The 16,655-nt window shown below is 42.9% G+C and overlaps 1 protein-coding gene across 3 annotated transcripts in view; it reads left to right on the top strand.

The window, feature by feature from the left end:
* Positions 1-1,551: 1,551 nt before the first annotated feature.
* CHRM2 (cholinergic receptor muscarinic 2) overlaps positions 1,552-16,655 on the top strand; it is a 92,416-nt gene continuing 77,312 nt past the window's right edge. For all 3 annotated transcript variants that reach the window (XM_014881604.2, XM_088165680.1, XM_088165681.1), the window contains exon 1: positions 1,552-2,299. The gene's annotated coding sequence lies outside the window, so the exon portion shown is untranslated. The remainder of the gene's footprint in view (positions 2,300-16,655) is intronic.

The following is a 16,655-nucleotide window of genomic DNA, read 5'->3' as shown; positions in this document are numbered from 1 at the left end:
TGTCCCCTGCCCTGGCACTTGAGGTGGAGCTCAATGGGGCTGCAGCGTGCTTATGGCATGCTTCCAACCTCCCAGTACCAAATATCATCTGAGTTGCCTGGATAGCGGTCTTCTAACTCTGCTGTGAAGTCCAGGCAAAATTTTCTGTGAAAGCTGAGAAACGAGGGGGCAGAAATAAGGTCCCAGGTGCCTTGATGCTCATGAAGAGCTACAAATAATAATCTAGACCCTAAATCATGTGGAAGTGCTTTTAGAGAAACACAGCTTTATGTAACACTGAAGGACAAGTATCTCCAAAATTCAGAGCTTCCATCTCCAAATTAGCCGATAGTAAGGAACATAAAAGATCATTTAGTTCTAACCCCACTGCCATGGGCAGGGACATCTTCCACTAGATCAGGTTGCTCAAAGCCCCATCCAGCCTGGCCTTGAACCCTTCCAGGCAGTAGCCTCAGCCTGAAGGCACATCACCCTCTTTGGGGTAAATCCACCCATAAGACCCTTCCAAGAGCAACAGGTACATGTATGTGAGTCGTGCAGACAGCTTTCTTCCTGGAGCAATCTCAGGCCAAGAAATACTTGGAGGAGTAATGGTTGAAGTGGAGAGGAGGGGAGTGGTTGGGCTGTGGCTCCTTCAGCCTTTCAAGACAAGAGATGGGGCAGGGGAGGCAGGAGCCAAAAGCCTGGATTGCCGTCATAAAGTCCATTTCTCTTTTCTGCACTTACCACTTCCCCCCTACTATTCTTTGGACAATAGATGAGATGGGTTCTGCTCTGCTGCTTCCCACTCCGACAGCCCCTATCCCAAGGAGATAAAAGGAAACTTCAGACCACAAATCAGTTCTGGTCCAGAAGAGAGGTAAATAAAAACAAAGAAAAACGGAAGATTTTTATATCTCGATTACGTCCATAGAACTGGAATGCTTCCTTAAGCAAAGTGAACACTTCTTAGCCTAGTGACTATTAGTTAAAGAGGAATTCTTTATACCCAATGAGAACTAACTCTTGTTCTCAGAACGTATCTATTTTCTCTAATTTATTTGTCATTGTGTGATGGAAGCCTCTTCCAATGAACACTTCAAAACAAAAATCAGTTTAAGGAACTGAACTGGATTTAGTGTAACAACATTTTACCACAGTGTGTGGCGCCTCTGATGACTGCAATAATCTAAAAGCAAGATCTCTTTCTTTCTCCTCCCATACGCTTTAGACTTACAGTTAATCAAGGAGTTGGGGAAAAAAAAAAGAAAAAAAAAAACATAAATAAAGAGGACAGTATTGCAGGGAAAGGTGGGGATGAGGTAATTGAAAAAAAAAAACAAAAAAACAAAGTGGTTCTGATGTGCAAATTGTAGATAAAGACTTAAAGACTTGTGATGAGAAAGAGGGGAGTGCCTGATGAGGAAGACTGGAGAGTGTGTTGAAAGATAACAAGAACCAGTAATTTCTATTCAGCAGAGCCACCAAATCAGAGAGCAGTGCGATCTTATTGGAGGAGAGCCTTCAACAGCAACTAATCCTGTCATATTGAAAGAAAATTGTAAATGTTCTCTGCAGAAATTGCCTTCCAATTGTAGCTAATCGAGCCCACTTGGCGCTCACACACATCACACACCCCCGCACATCCCTCCGGGCGGTCAGCGAGCGGACCCACAGCCATAGCACCCGGCAAGGACATTCACCCGAGATGCTCACCTAGGCACCCCGCTTCCTTTGCTAGCAACCAGCCCAGCGAGGGCGCAGATTTTACCCTCATTTCCCCACGAGCTCTGAGGGAAGTATGAATTATTACCGGCTCACTCACGAGTCCCAACTTCACCTGTTTTTAATTACTCCAGCTTTGTCTAAACCTTTAAGCCAGTTTTGATAGCACTATTGCTCTAATTTATTTTTTTTATTTTTCTTAAGCTCCGCTAGGCTGAACTAAAGCAGCGACTCCCGAGGGCTAGAGCCACCGAGAGTGTGTGTATATATGTGTGCCTGTGGGTGTGGGAGGGCGAGAGGGAGCCAGAGACAAAAACTCCATTAGCCCGGACAATGCCACCTCTTGTTTAAAGCTTCCAACCTGTTATTCTTTCCCCCCACTATCACGGTACCAAGTGATCTGTATTTCCCCCAGCCCAACCCCCTTCCCTCCTCGTGGAAGATATGGAAGAGGAAGATAAAGCTACTGGCTGCGGGCGCTGACGGCGCGCAGCCTGCATGCCTCTGCTGCCACAGCCGGGGCCGCTCTGCAGACACCGCTCCAGCGAGCCGCTTGCAGCAGGATGAGATGCAACTTCTGCTAATTGGATCACAGGTAGGAAAGCTTTGCTTTTTACTGACGTTTCCTCTCTCTCTTTTTTTCCTTTTTCTTTCCCCCCTTTTTTTTTTTTCATTTTTCTTTTTTTTTTTTTTTTTTTTTTTTTCTCGTGGCTTTTCTTTCACCTCCTCTACCCTCCGCCCCTAGGACTTCATCGGCTGTTGTCTTAGGAAAGCTCCCGCCAAGGAAATAATGTCTAAGAAATGAGCTTTTGCTTCCTGGTAGAAGAAGCAGAACAGACCATGGGGAAACTTTTGCTGAATGGGTCATAGCTGAGCGGGCCACCGGTGAAAACCAGCCAGAGGAGATTAGGCAAAGCGATTGTCCCCAGCACAGAGCCCTTCTCTGTCGAGTTTCAATTGCGATATTAATCCCAGAACCGAGCCTAGTATGGTATAGCGGGAGAGACACAGTAGCTTGATTTAGAGAAGACTTCACATTTTTCAAGTGCTATACATAGGGGGTTTTATTACAAATGCTACATTCCTTCACAGGTTCATCTGCCGGGCTTCTGTTCCCAAAGCCCGCTGTGACATATTTGTCTACGACTCCTGCGAAATGTCACCGGGAGCGCGGAGCGGAGCCTGCCCGCGGTGCGCGCTCGCTGCCGGGCGGGCGGGAACCCTGCCCTGCGGGACCGGGAAGGATGCGGGGTATCGGAGAGGGGACTGCCGCTGTGCCGGCGCGGTCCCTGGCCTCCAGAATCCCTGCTCTGCCCGGGAGCAGCTCCGGCTCTCGCTGTCTCATCTCTCATTGTCCTGCCTCGGGGAGGGGAGCGCGGGGTCGGGGCGCCGCCGGAGGTGGGAATGGTCTGGACTCTCCCCGGCTCATTTCCAGCCCTGCTTCCCCGCATCCTTGCCCCTGGGGTTCGCCTCCCGGAGCAGAAAGTAGAGCCCTACGGGAGAGGATGCTCCAGCCCCGGGTCCGGCTCGCCTCTCTGCCCCCGTCCGGCTGAGATCTCGGCAGGGCGGTGTCGGTCCCGGCGGTGCCTCCGGGCTCCCCTTCCTTTCTCCCGTGCAGCTTGGGGCCAGAAGGAGCGAGCTGATACTTTGAGAGGGAGCTCAGGTTAAGCTGTGGGAGCAAAACTGTCTCCCAGAAACAGCCCTGGGGCATCGAGGTCCTGGTGCAGCCCCACAGTACGGCTGTATCGGGGTCTCTAAAGGGACGAAGTGCTTTCTGCTTCTTCTCGGGCAAAAGCCGATTCTGGCTATCTCGTCATCTAGGGCACTTCTGGCTTTGCGCCTTCCCACCAGTCTGCCCTATGCCATGCTTGGCGGCTGCCCGGGCACCAGGGTGATGAGGCAAGGCAGGCTGGGAGCTCCTCTGCTCGTCTCCCTGCACGGCTGCCGAGCCGGAGGGCCCTGATGCCAGGTGCTCCTGGAGAATGGCTGTGCCCACTGCCAGCTTCGAGTGGAGGCTGTCAGGGCTTAAACTCATCCCCACTGGCCCATGGGTGAGTCCTTACCCTTTCTCTGGGTAAAGGACAAGGGACGCTTCTTCCCACCTCTGTAAGATTGTTTATTCCTACTATTTTTGTTCGCTAAAGTTCCTTTTAGGGCAAAGAGAGGGCTTTATTTCCAACTGGAAATTCTTGCTGCAAATCTAGTAGCCAGAATGACATCTATTCCTATTTTTATGTATCAGCCAGTGTATTGAGACACACTGGGTTGTCCTTGTCCCTTAAGGAAGATATTCTCTTTGCAGAAGGAAAAAGCAAGGACAAAAAATGGTCTAACCTCTGCTTGACAGTCTGTTCTTGCAGCTATTTGGGGGCTACACCAAATCCACAAACTATAAAAAACAATTAGGAAGGTTAATGCGAGAGAGCAGAAGTATGCATGCTGTCTGCTTTTATAGTATAGCATCACTAGCAATCACAGCCCCTGTCTGAATACACACCAGCTTTGATTGTGTGGTTTACGAGCCGCTCTCGGTGACTCATCTATAAATCTCTCTAAGCTACAAAGAATACACTTCCGCTTTCCTTTAGGATCTCTTTGAGTATGAGTTTGGTTGAACTTCCCCTCTGCAGGACCTTTTCTTGCACCAGGAGAGTAAGAAGTGCAGTAATCTCACTGGTTTGTTGAGCATGTGCCCCAGTGAGCTACCCTCTCCATTCCTTCCCTCAGCACTCTGATTTCTGCATTGCAGTCCACTTGGGAACAAGGCACAGTATATGGGGAGGGGGGCGGGTCTAGGATGTCCCCAGCTTGCTTGGGATGGAGGCCAGAATTATAAAAAGGAGATGTCATGCTTTTCTGCCATCCAAACCCAGGATTTCTAGTAGTGTGCTTTACCCACATGGTTGTAACTCTGCACCTGGGCAGAGCTCAGGGAGGACTGGACCATGTGCAATCAAGAATGTCCTGAGAAGATGGAAGGAGCAGCAATCTGGCTGTGCTCTGTCATCATCTGGGATGGACACCCAGACACTGAAAGGAGGAAAATGAGACCATCAGTCAAAAACAGAATCTATAAACAAAAGTTCTTGTTTTTTTGTTTTTTGTTTTTTTTTTTTTTTTTTTTTTTCCTCCCAGGGATTCAGCCCAGTTTCCTCTGTCACTTTGGTTGTCACCTCTGGGCTGAATCCCTGTGTGTGTGTCATGGCTCTCAGCTACGCAAAATGCTTGGCTGTTTCAGCCCGTTTGGTGTCTCATTCAAAAGTCTTTTGAGGATACCTACTATGAAATCCCTCATTGTTGTTAATATAATCCCAGGAAGTTACTCTGTCCCACTTCATTCCTGTAACCCACTCATCCATTTGCCTAGCTTTCCCTTCTCCACTAATATCATGACCTACATGCAAAAGACGTATTTTCTGGTCCTGTTTCCATAGCAATGCAGCACGGGGAACTCAGACAAGCCAGTAATAATGAAGTCAATTCCCTTTCTGTGAAATCAAGACTTCTTTAAAAGTTGAGTTCAGTTTAAGGCGAAGTAGGAAGCCGTGGAGAGTTTGATTTCCAGCCCGAAGCCCAGATCTCCGCGCCCTCTAGTGCCAGAGGCAGACGAGGAAGAGCATCCCCGGGAACAAGGAATGTGAAGCTTCATAGCCAGCTACAGCAGAGGGAGAAAAGCAAGTGGTATGAGAAAATGACATTCTTCCATTCTCCCCAGGGTTGCCAGTCAGATCTTCCGTCTTCTAAATCCCAAGACAAAAAAAAAAAGGCAGATAGTGTTCAGCTGATTCAACTGATCCTGGTCTGGTCACTCGGAGATTATGGCTTGGGTGGGTTAAACTGTGGAGTAAAATGTGGGAAGAAATGAGTCTGGATTTCCCAGCTCCACACCTGACCATTTTGGATCTCTCTGGCTTTGAGCTTCGCAGCTTCAAGCAACTCTCAGCTAATTCTGAGAGATTTTAAGGCGCAGAAGAGGATTACGCGCTTGTGAAACTGCTGCCCTGACCTTCTACTGGCTGTTTGGGTGGGTGAATGGGATAGGCAACGGTAGTCAAACTAAGGAAAGCTGAAGGGGCTTAGATCCAGTTCATATGAATGACAAGGATAACATTTTCACAAATGCTTGTAGCCTTAAATCTTAAAAAGCTTAAATTGTATGCAGGCATTTAATGTATGGTAGCATTAAATTGTGTGGTAGCATTTCAAGCCCTGTTAAACTCATCTTAGAGATTCCCATCTCTAAGAACCAGGCGCTGAGAACTCCTGTAGCTGAATGAGACTCCAAGCACACCACCTCCCCATCTTTTCCAGTTTCTATATTTTGGCAAAGGTAGCTTTCAGTTTTGCCAGGGTCTCCACATCTTTTCCTGTGTCAGAGCTGTCCAAAATATACAGTTCCCTACTTGCTTGTCCACATCCCACAAGCTGACTGCCAAATACCTGTGCCTAGCAGATTGCATTCCCTAGTGCTCCATACTAAATCAAGGAGGGCTCCCTTGCTGACTTATCCCACCTACGCTTCCCTGATTAAAGTGGGCAGAATTAAAAGTTGAGACCACTCCTGAAGTAGCATTAAAGGGCTGCCTCCTTTTCCCATACACCCTGAGCTTGCTACTCTGTAAAAATGCTTTAGGCTGTGGAGCTATATTTTACCTATGTCTAACACCATCTATTCCCCATAGAGAGGGTTATATATCAGCGGGTCTTCCAACGAATATCTCTCATATAACCTAATTTGAAGTCCCAAGAGGAGAGGAGAGGAGAGGAGAGGATAGGATAGGATAGGATAGGATAGGATAGGATAGGATAGGATAGGATAGGATAGGATAGGATAGGATAGGATAGGATAGGATAGGATAGGATAGGATAGGATGAAGTAAGTTTCATCTCATTTCCATCAAGCTCTTCCTAAAGAATGCTGGCCAATGCCACTAAGATGTGCAATGGGATTTCATTAGTCCACGTGCTTCATGTATTCATTTTTAAGGATATGATATAGATTAAATGAAACAGACTACATACAGGGCCTGCTGCTCTGCTCAGTCTTCTGCATGTTTTCTGTTTGACAAGATGATTCTCTGATTCCTGCCATTCCAATATTTCTTGAGACTCCATGAGCTAGATTCTGATCTTAATTATGATCTTTCAAATCAGGGCTGCCTTAATTGTGTCTGGTTTATTCTGGTGCAATTGAGCTCAGAATATGACTTTCACAGAAACATAGTAAGTGTTGTCATTAGAATATGCCAGTGTTTTGACAACTGTTCATGAAATAGCTCTGTTTCATCAGACTCTGCTGAAAGGGAAATGTAATGTGATAATGAGCATTGGGAATAGCATGGGGCACCTCTCGCAGTGATGGCAATAAAGATTTTTGTGAGCAGCCACAACATAAATAGGCAAGGAATTCTGTAAATCAACATTTCCCAGGGTTATCCTCAAGCTCTTAGAAAAGCTCTGAGTAAACTGTGGGCATGTGTGGGTTTTCTTAGTTTTTTTGTTGCTTGTGTTTTTTTTGTTTGGTGTTTGGTTTTGTTTGGGGTTTTTTGGCTTTTTTTGTGAGAGGCGTAATGAGACAAAAATATCTCCATAGGTCTTTCTTCTGAATCGTTGTCAAAATTAGTGTTGGAAACCAAGGTGATAAAATAAACCTAGTAATTTAAAGGAATTTTCTTGCTCAGTGATTTCTCTGGCTCAGGATTTTCAGGTAGCCTAAATATATAAAGATCTCTTTATTTCTATGCAGATAGCATGATCTTCAAACATGAAGATTAGACCCTTCTCTTTTGTAATCCACGTTTCTCCATGTGAGAAACAAAAATTAGCAAAAACTATACATGGAGAAAAATTAGGTTTCTGATACAGCCCATAGCATTTTCATAGATTCCTGAGAAATTTTCTCTCATCTTTGCAATGAATTACTGATGTCTATTTTAAACTCATCTACCTCATGTTCAGTCAACTAGAAAGAGCAATCATATATTGAAAATTATGCATAATTTTGTTCATGAGTAATGGCAACAAGCTTATTCCACTATTATTTCTGAAATCTTTTAAAGCAAGCAAGTGACCAATGATTTATTCATGAAAATATTCACGCATTTCAAAACTTTCATGAATGTTAGCATGAATAATTAACATAATTTGTGTTACTTGTACTCATTGCTCATTATTTTCCTATTCAAAAAGGCATAATTCATCTATTTACAGAGCATTAGAATATAATGATTACAGCTTTGGACAGGTGTTTCTTCTCATCCTGTAATGTTTCTATCAGTGTTGGTTACCAAAAAGGCAGGTGTAGCAAATTTTGCCCTAGATAACTGCACTGCCCTCCGATAAAAGGTTTTTATACCCATCAGCTTGGGTTTGCTCACTACCCAGAGTGGAAATAGAAACCTCTAGCGATTTTAGACAAGCTGCAGATGTGCTCACTGGCCAGATGAGCAACTAATCCGGTATTGCCTCCCAGTAAGTTCAGTACCTTAGTGATAGCATGTAGCAGGGAATTCAGTAGGTGAATTAAATATTTTCTTTGGAAAATTATACTCCAGAGAAACTTTGATCTATTTAAATGAGTTAGCTTTCAGTGTTACTGATATCTCTCTGCTATATGACCTGAAAAGACCAACTGGAACAGCTAGCGTTCATATACCAGAACATGGCATAAGTGTCATTCATTTACTCCACCATGAGAAAAGAAAAGAATAATAAAATAATTTCCATTTCAACACCTCTTATTCCTCCTAAGCTAATGAAAGTTTTGGTTTGTCTGTTTGGTTTGGGCTTTTTTCTCTGACTGCTGCTGTAATAGAGCAGAATAGGGTTGTTCACCATAATGCCGTAATGAGTGGCCACAGCTGGCTTAGAACCCAGAAAGGCTTCCAAGTATTTCACTCCACCTGTGATTGTTCTGCGTCAGCCAATGTTAATTTCCATTAGCGATTCAAATGTTAGGTCTCCCAACTTAATTAACACACCATGAAGTACTTCGATCCTTATTCTCTTTTTCTAAGAGCAATACTTTCAGTAAATAAGTTCTAAGTTCTTGGAAAACCCAACTGTTAATCTTTTACTGTGAAAAAGGATCATTCATGTGTAGCTTCTGTTTTCTCTTTCTTAACTTGCTTCCAGCTTGTAACAATAATCTACCTATTCTATTACAACTTAAACTTGTTAAAGAATTTAATACAATATATGAACACCTATATATGCAGGCTTGTCAGGTTGCTTTTCTTGGTCTTTTAGATTGATGCTTCAAAGAATATATATCAGACAACATTTTTTTTAAGTTATGATTCTTTTTTATCCTCTCCTATATATAAATATAGTTTTTGCTAGTTTCAATCAATTAAGGTGGAAGTGAAACAAGGCTTTCCAGTATAGAATATGTAATATTAATCTAGTGCCTGTCCTAAAGATAGGTATGCTTCTTGCTACCCTCCTGTCCTTCTGCAGCGTATCTGACTTCAGCAACAGCTTGTGTATTTTTGCTATCAGCACAGCCACTTCAATTTCAAATGCTTTCCAAACCCTTGCATATATTACCATGAGGACCTTTTGATATGCTGCTGTTTAGCTTATCAGTTTGTTCCAATGTTTCCCCTTTCAGAGTTTCACATTCTGACAGCTCATGTGCTTTCTTGTCGTGAAAAAAAATAGGTTTAACATGGCTATTGGCCATGTTAGCATGCATCATTTGCAGAGAAGACTTAACCAAAAAATAATTCAGAACCTCTGCAAAATCCTTTTCCTCATTAATTATTCCAAACAATTCCTTGATGTGTAGCAGAATCCCACTGGTTCCCTCCTAAACTGGGTGAATTTAAGACCTTTGAGAAATATCCTGCAGTTCCCCCCTCTATGCGCACCTCCACTAGCTCTTGTTAGTTTGTGAATCCTTGGCCCTCTTCATTTACCACTAACATTTTGTTTGTGTTTTATTTTAACTCCCTCCCTTAGCCATGGGCTTCACCAGACATGAAGTGTCATTTCCTCAAACCTGGTTGCTTGGCTCAAACAATTTCTTGGACCTTAACATTTCACAATAACTTTATTCCTATCTTGCCATCCAATTTGCTTTCTATATGACTTCACTGAATCAGAAACTGTTGAAATACCTGTTGTTTTGAATCCATGGATTTTACTTTCTTTCTCTTTCATTCTGGGGGGGGGGGTGGTTATTATTTTTAATTGATTTTATTTCTGCCTTCACCTTTTAAGCAGTTCACTAATTATAATCAGTTTGTCTCACGCTCTTAATGGCACGCTCTTAATGCAGTAATAAGTTTATTATTTTTTAGTGTTTTGACTGTATCATGTCTTCAGCTATTTAGTTAAGAGCACCTACTCTTATGTTCTCCACTTATTCTAGAAATCACTTAGGAATTGATGAGGTTTTAAAATCTGTTTTGTACCAGCTGGTTTACCAACACACAGGTGGGTGAACTCACCAATGATTACCATTTCATTAGACTTTCATACCTCTTTGATCTCACTCCATAATAACCCATTGAATATCCCAGACATTTCCTGGACAAAGGGTACTAGTGCTTTGTGCAAGCATCAGGGTTGAATTAGAGAGGATATTTTTTCTCTTAGCACACTGGACTGAGACCAAGTTGATCACAGATAAGTCCCTGACCATGCCACCAACCTGCTGCCTGATTTTTAACACATTCCTATATCCTGCTGAGATCAGAGACCAGCTCTTGCTACCTTGGGTAGGCTTTGGCTTGGCATTCTGAGGCAGGGACAATAATTCTTCCTGGTCCCATGACAGTGTTTTAGGGATTTGCTTCCCACAGATGTCAGATAGTGAGGATCAGCTGTGATGCTGCCAAATGAAAAAAAGGAACAATCAGACTCCATCCACAGGGTTTTCCCTTGCACTGGAGTGTTGTAAAATTGAGCCTTTAGGAGATGCTTACTGGGAAAGTTTCTGTTCAGAAAAGGAGGATAAGATAAAATGTTCAGTATCCCTCAAACAAAACGGTACTGAAGCTGTAACTGCTCCAGATCTTGGTGAGATGTAAAAGAGAGATGTTTTCTCTGCTGTTGCTTTTCCATGCTTAGGCTAAGCTCAAACTGATCCCTCGATCCATTACTGGCATCTTTCACCCACACTAATTTCACATTTCTAGCAGTGTATATTCAGCTGATGAAAGCTGACAGAGCACGAGTGGCATGAAAGGAGAGGCCATCACCGAAGAAAGTGCTATATTTAACCTGGCAATGTCATGCCTTCTCAGTGTGACCTTGAGCCTAGCAGTGAGAATTTAAAAAGGGCACCTTGGTTGTGAAGTTTCTTCCTTTAGCCAAACATAGAAGGATCTTAAATATGATGAAAAGCAGGAAGGAGGGGAGGTAAAATAAGTTACCTTTCTGCTTTTGACATTTGTGATAGCCAGCACATTTAACTGCCACTAGAAGGCAAGAATGCATGAAGAGCTCACTGTTAAAGTCTCATTAAAAATGTCTGTTTGATGTCTGCTAGTCATTCCCACAATCTGATCCACTGGGAATAAATGTAGGGATTTTTACTGAAAGGCTTTGACATCAGAAGCAGTTTCCTGCAAGGAATACCCTTCTGTTATTAATTAATTTGCTATGTGCTTCAGTAAAGGGGAAAAAACCGAAAAGTATACAATCATGAAAAAAGTAAGGAAAGAAAAAAGAAAGCAGATGAACAAAAGCGTTTGTTATGTTTTGTCTGAAGAAAGCCTGTAACTATCTCTCTCCCTTTCTTTAGCAAAGAGTGAGACTGTTTATCTCCTACTTTGAAATACAGAGGAATGCAAAAATACCAGGTTTAAAAAAGCCCAGATAAGTCAAGCACTGCCATCTTTTCTGAATGACAGATTTGATAATTAATATTCCACATTCTTGTTTTTAATTCCTCTTAAAAATCAAAGTGAGGTGTGGAAATGACACATAGCTAAAAAGATGAGGAATAATTTTCTTGTTAGTGCTTTCAGAAAGTAGTGACAAAGGCTGAAATTCTGGTTTCACCACACGCTGCTGACATGGCCTTGCACAAACTCAGTAACCTCCCGTACCTCAGCATCTAACATGGAAATAGTATAAAATAAGATTTTCATTCTCACAAGCTTTGTCTGCTCTTCCTGTTTAGATTTTAAAGTGCTTGGCAGCATTTCTGGAACAGTCAGCGCTAAACTTACCCTTAACCTAAATTTGGGCTTCTACAGAAAGAAATCTTACAAATATTCAGTTGCTTTTTATTCCACGTGTAAATTACCTAATAACATGGGCCTTTGGAGAGTAAGAGCCTTTCCACTGACCCATGGTGTTGCTGACACAGGCAGCTATACATGGGATGGTATCCTCATTTATGCAGGGATGGTACTACTGTGTGCTTGTTCCCTCTGCCTGCTCACTGCTGCCACACACTTCTGAGAGAGAAAAGTGGGAACTCTGGCTTAGCTAGTGTTGCTTTTGCACTCATCAGGTGAGCCCTCTTCCTTGGACAATGCTCAGCCTGCTTTGCTTTTTCAGCTCACCAGAAATTTTTCGTTCTTCTTGGCTAGAGCAAGTGCAAAGCTGCAGAGAGAAAGCACTTAGCTCCACAAACCAGTGACAGCAGTATTTACCCAGTTTGGGAAGAAGTGACAAGGTGGTATAGTGGCAGCCTAGGAATCAAATGTGCTGCTCTTCAGGGAGAGTCATTGGATCTGTCTGCTGTGGATAAAAGGTGCAGTTTCTAAGGATTCAGTCCCACTGAAGACAATCACCTTTTTCTGGGGCACTGGAAGGCTGGTCATTCTCTCTCAAAGGGGATCTTCTGGCATTCAGCATGTTCTATGATGCTATGACTTGAATGAGAATGAGCCCCTTGCCGTCGCTACACCTTTCTTTTCTCCACCGTTTAAGAGTTGAAACATCAAGTTTCCTCAGTGCAGATCAGTAGACAGGACCAGGTTGAAACATCAAGTTTCCTCAGTGCAGATCAGTAGACAGGACCAGCTGTAAGTGCCTTGATTTTGTGCTAAGGATGACAGCATAACAAATGCCTACAGCACAACAGCAAAGGAAAAATCCATCCTCTGCATTTTCTGATATTCTTTGTATGCTATGTTCAGGTTGAGTCAGCTAGGAGGCTCAGAGACTTCTGATTGCACATCTTAGTGGGTGAAAAGCTCTAAATTTAACTTTTATTCCAGTTTGAGAAGATGGAGAAAATAAAAAAGTCTTCAGCCCTTTCTTTCAAGGCATGAGGAAACTGTGGTTAAACCTATTTCCTAACCCTCTGGCAGTGGTGTTAATGCAATATAACAAAAAGAACAAGGAAAAAAGCCCAGGAGAGCTCTCACCTTTTTTTTTTTCTTTAATAGTTTATTTATTTCACAAGAATAGCTCCAGATCAACATTTTATTCATTGCACATTACTGCTTCTTAAAAAATGGAACAAAATTAAAAGCACAACAACCAGAAAGGAAGAAATTTTTTGCAACTCTACACATAGAGTAGAGATGATAACTAAATAAACAGGAATCGTTTGCTTAATTTGAAGGTCTACTAAGACCTCGTTGTTAGGGTTGACACCAACATATTTTTTGCTGTGCTGACAAACACCCTCATGTCTTCAACCTCCCGTGCTCTGCCATGAAGCCAATTCCTGCACTGCAGCGTGAAGGAGTAATTATCGCTTTTCCCTGTGTAATGATTAGTTATTGTACAGGCCTCCTAGAAGCCTTCTGTGGTCATCATGCCAACTCTCTTCCTAACTCTTCTTTAACCTGCTCTTCTTTGCTGCAATAGTCAGCCACAGGTGGGGCTGGGGGGGGCATTCAGGCTGTGCACAGCCCATCCTGATTTCAAGGCATCCTGGACACCTAAAGGGCACTCAGGATCGCCGAGTGAGTGCAGACACATCGATTTGAAAGGCTATTTTCTCTTGTTCAACCTGCATTCCCTGCCGAGATGTAAGAGGATTAGTATGTGTGCTGAGTGCCAGACCTCTTGCTGCTCTGCAGTGAATCACTCTGGGTGCTAAAAGTGCAGCCTCAGAAGGAGCCTAATCCAGGTCTTGTCGGCTGGCAGCATGTTTTCCCTACCACCAGGGTTTGACAAGCTGGGGCTTGATGGGTGTTTATGAGGCAGGCATGAAAGCAGGAGGAGAGGTGCTAAAAGGAGACAGCACCTCAGAGAACTCAGATGCACTTCTTTGCTCTGGTAGGAGCCAAGGTGTGTTTCCAGTTACCCCTCAGTGCTGCTGCTGTTAAGATGTCAGTCCTATTTTTATGGTGGAATCAATTAGTTGGAAGGTGAGAATATCGCTGTTTTTGCTTTAAAGTGATGGGTACATCCCACCAGGGAAAAGGCAGAAGCACTGCGTGTTTGATCTCCCACCGTTCCTTAAACTCTGAACTGAATTGCAGAGTGAGGAAAATGAGAGCTGATCTTTGCTTAGATAAGCACTCTCAAGCAAATTAACAAAACAATAACATAGCTCTTTGTGTTCCTATCAGAAATCATGCACATCATCCCAGCTAGGCTGAATGGTGGAGGAGTAGAACCAGCTCCCTCAGCTCAGAAACACGTGGGACTTGGTATAATACTTTTTTTTTGTCTCGCTGCTTGCTGAAATGACTAACTACAGTCCCTCAAGGGCAAAAGAAAAAGAGTTCTGAAAAAACCCCTCCATATTCTCCACAAAAGAGTACGCGCAGTTGTTCTTATCACTATTTATACATAGATGATTATGCTGCCTTCCACACAGTGAGGAATGAAAGGATTACTTGGGGAAATAATCTGAAAACCAAATACTTCTTTCCTTGATGTTTTTGGAAAGGACAGATTTTGCCAAAGCTGTCCCACGTTTATTTATTTATTTTTTAAAATGACCTATTATTACTCTAACTAAACATCTAACTGAAGAGAGCAACTTTTTTACAAAAACAAATTAAAGATTTATTATTATATGGAAAACAGTGCTCTGTTTTGGACTGGGAGAAGAGAGAGGGAACTTTCTCTCTTTGGTCTGCATCCAGCAGATTGAAAACAGAGAGCTCTTCTGTTCAGTTTTCTTTTTATTCCTCCACTCTCCATATTCCTCTTCTTTCTACCATGCACTTGTCATCACTCTTTTCAAAGACACAGCCATGTCTGTCACAAAATGACTTCATCTGCTGTTTGAGTCTTTGAGTCAATGACTTATGATCACCTATACTGCCCCGTTCACACACAGAGCTGCTGATTTTCTTGGATTTTCACATTCACTGCAGGAGCATATAGCTGTTTTGAGCAGTTTGCAGTCTGGCCCTTCTGTGGGGTTGTCTGGCTGTTATCTCTGCCCTCTCAGCCTAAGGAAGAGGGCAGGGCACAAAAAGTTGTTAGGCTTGTGAGAAAAATGTTGTCTTCCCAATAGCCTCAAAGAGGGTTGTGTGAAGATGGGCTTTTCTGAGAACAGACATTCCCTCAGTCCCGGGTCTCATCAGCCACTGGTCTCATCAGACAGCTGATGCTTTCTTTTGCTTTCAGACCACTGAAAATAAAATGACCTATGCTGAACAATTGTTAATTGTCATTAATTTGTCCACTGGATATTTCCCCCCTTTATTTTAAATTGTACATCTGCAAGTGTGCTGGCTAAGCTTCACAGTCTGATTAATAGTTTCAATTATTATGTCAAGGCCAAGAGATCCTTTTCAGCTTTTCACATTTAGTATTGAGAACTTGGTATTTTTTGTGTGTGACTGTTCACTTAACACGGGAACCTGCTTCCCACCTCTAAATTAATGGCCTGATGCCTATAGGCAGAAGCTGAAGGTGCTCTAGACAGGCTGGATAACTAACTGTTCCTTTTCCTCTGAGAAGGGCTAAAGAGCAGCACAGCTGAAGGGAGAGATCACAAACGAGAAATATCTTGGAGAAAAGACAAAAGCAAAGGCATGGGCTGTTCAGTAGGGGTTGTATTTATTGTTCCTTTCCCCACATCAGGTAATTATTGCAAATCACTGGTGATTGACAACATACCTCTCAGCCTGTTCTTGATTACAACTTGCAGAAGGATCTTTTGGTTCAATACCTGTGAATGTAACACTGATATGTTATGGTGTAGCATTATTTTGCATCATCCACTTGTCTTTTTAAAGACAAGTGACTTTAAAGAGATATTAACTGCAGGTCTGCACTGTGGGTAGTAGTAGAAACTCCCTCTGGTCATGGTTTCCTTGAGTACACCAGGGCTGCTTCCACACAAGACGGAAATTGTGCTGCAAATCCTCCATCCTGGAAGTGGCAGAGAGTTCCATTCCCTCCAAAAGTGCAAACCTGGTTGGCTGTGTGTGTCCCAAGAGAAAACATGTGATCTTAAGTTAGACTTGGCTTCCCTGGGGAGTTAATTTCGGTCTCATAGTCTCCTTCACTTAAGCATTGGATGGTCTATCATTCCCTTTCTTGAAAACTTCGCAAAATCTTGCAAAGCAAGCAAAGGGATTCCTCTCGTTCTTATGACATTGCTGCTGCTTTAGCACTGCCTTTTTTTTTGTCTTCGGCTCACTTTAGGATTGAGGCAACTGCTCTTTTATTCACTTTGGGTAGTATTTCGCTGAAAAAACACCCGAGAAATGTTTGTCACATCAACTGCTCCATACTGTGAGTGACAGTCCCTAGATTTGGCACAAAGTACTAAAGGAATGAAATAGTATCTAGTCTGAGCAAAGTCTGCAACATCTTTCATTAGCTTTTCACCCACTTTGTTTGCATCTCCTCTTTTACGCATAAAACCTGTTCACACATGCTGAAAATACAGGGCAGCATATATGAAAGTGTTTGCAATGTGTCTTTTACTCAAGTGACTTTCTTACAGTTAGGAAGCAGAGTACAGACAGTTGCTGAAATAAGAAATGTAATGCATTTTTAAGAGGTATTGGTCAATCATGTGGAAATAGACATCACTCTCAAGTATGATTAAAATTACTAGTGGTATC

The sequence above is a fragment of the Sturnus vulgaris genome, chromosome 5 (genome assembly GCF_052056855.1).
Source record: "Sturnus vulgaris isolate bStuVul1 chromosome 5, bStuVul1.hap1, whole genome shotgun sequence".
Classification (NCBI taxonomy): Eukaryota; Metazoa; Chordata; class Aves; order Passeriformes; family Sturnidae; genus Sturnus; species Sturnus vulgaris.
The sequence above is the reverse complement of the archived record's forward strand: the minus strand, read 5'-3'. Positions and strand labels throughout refer to the sequence as shown.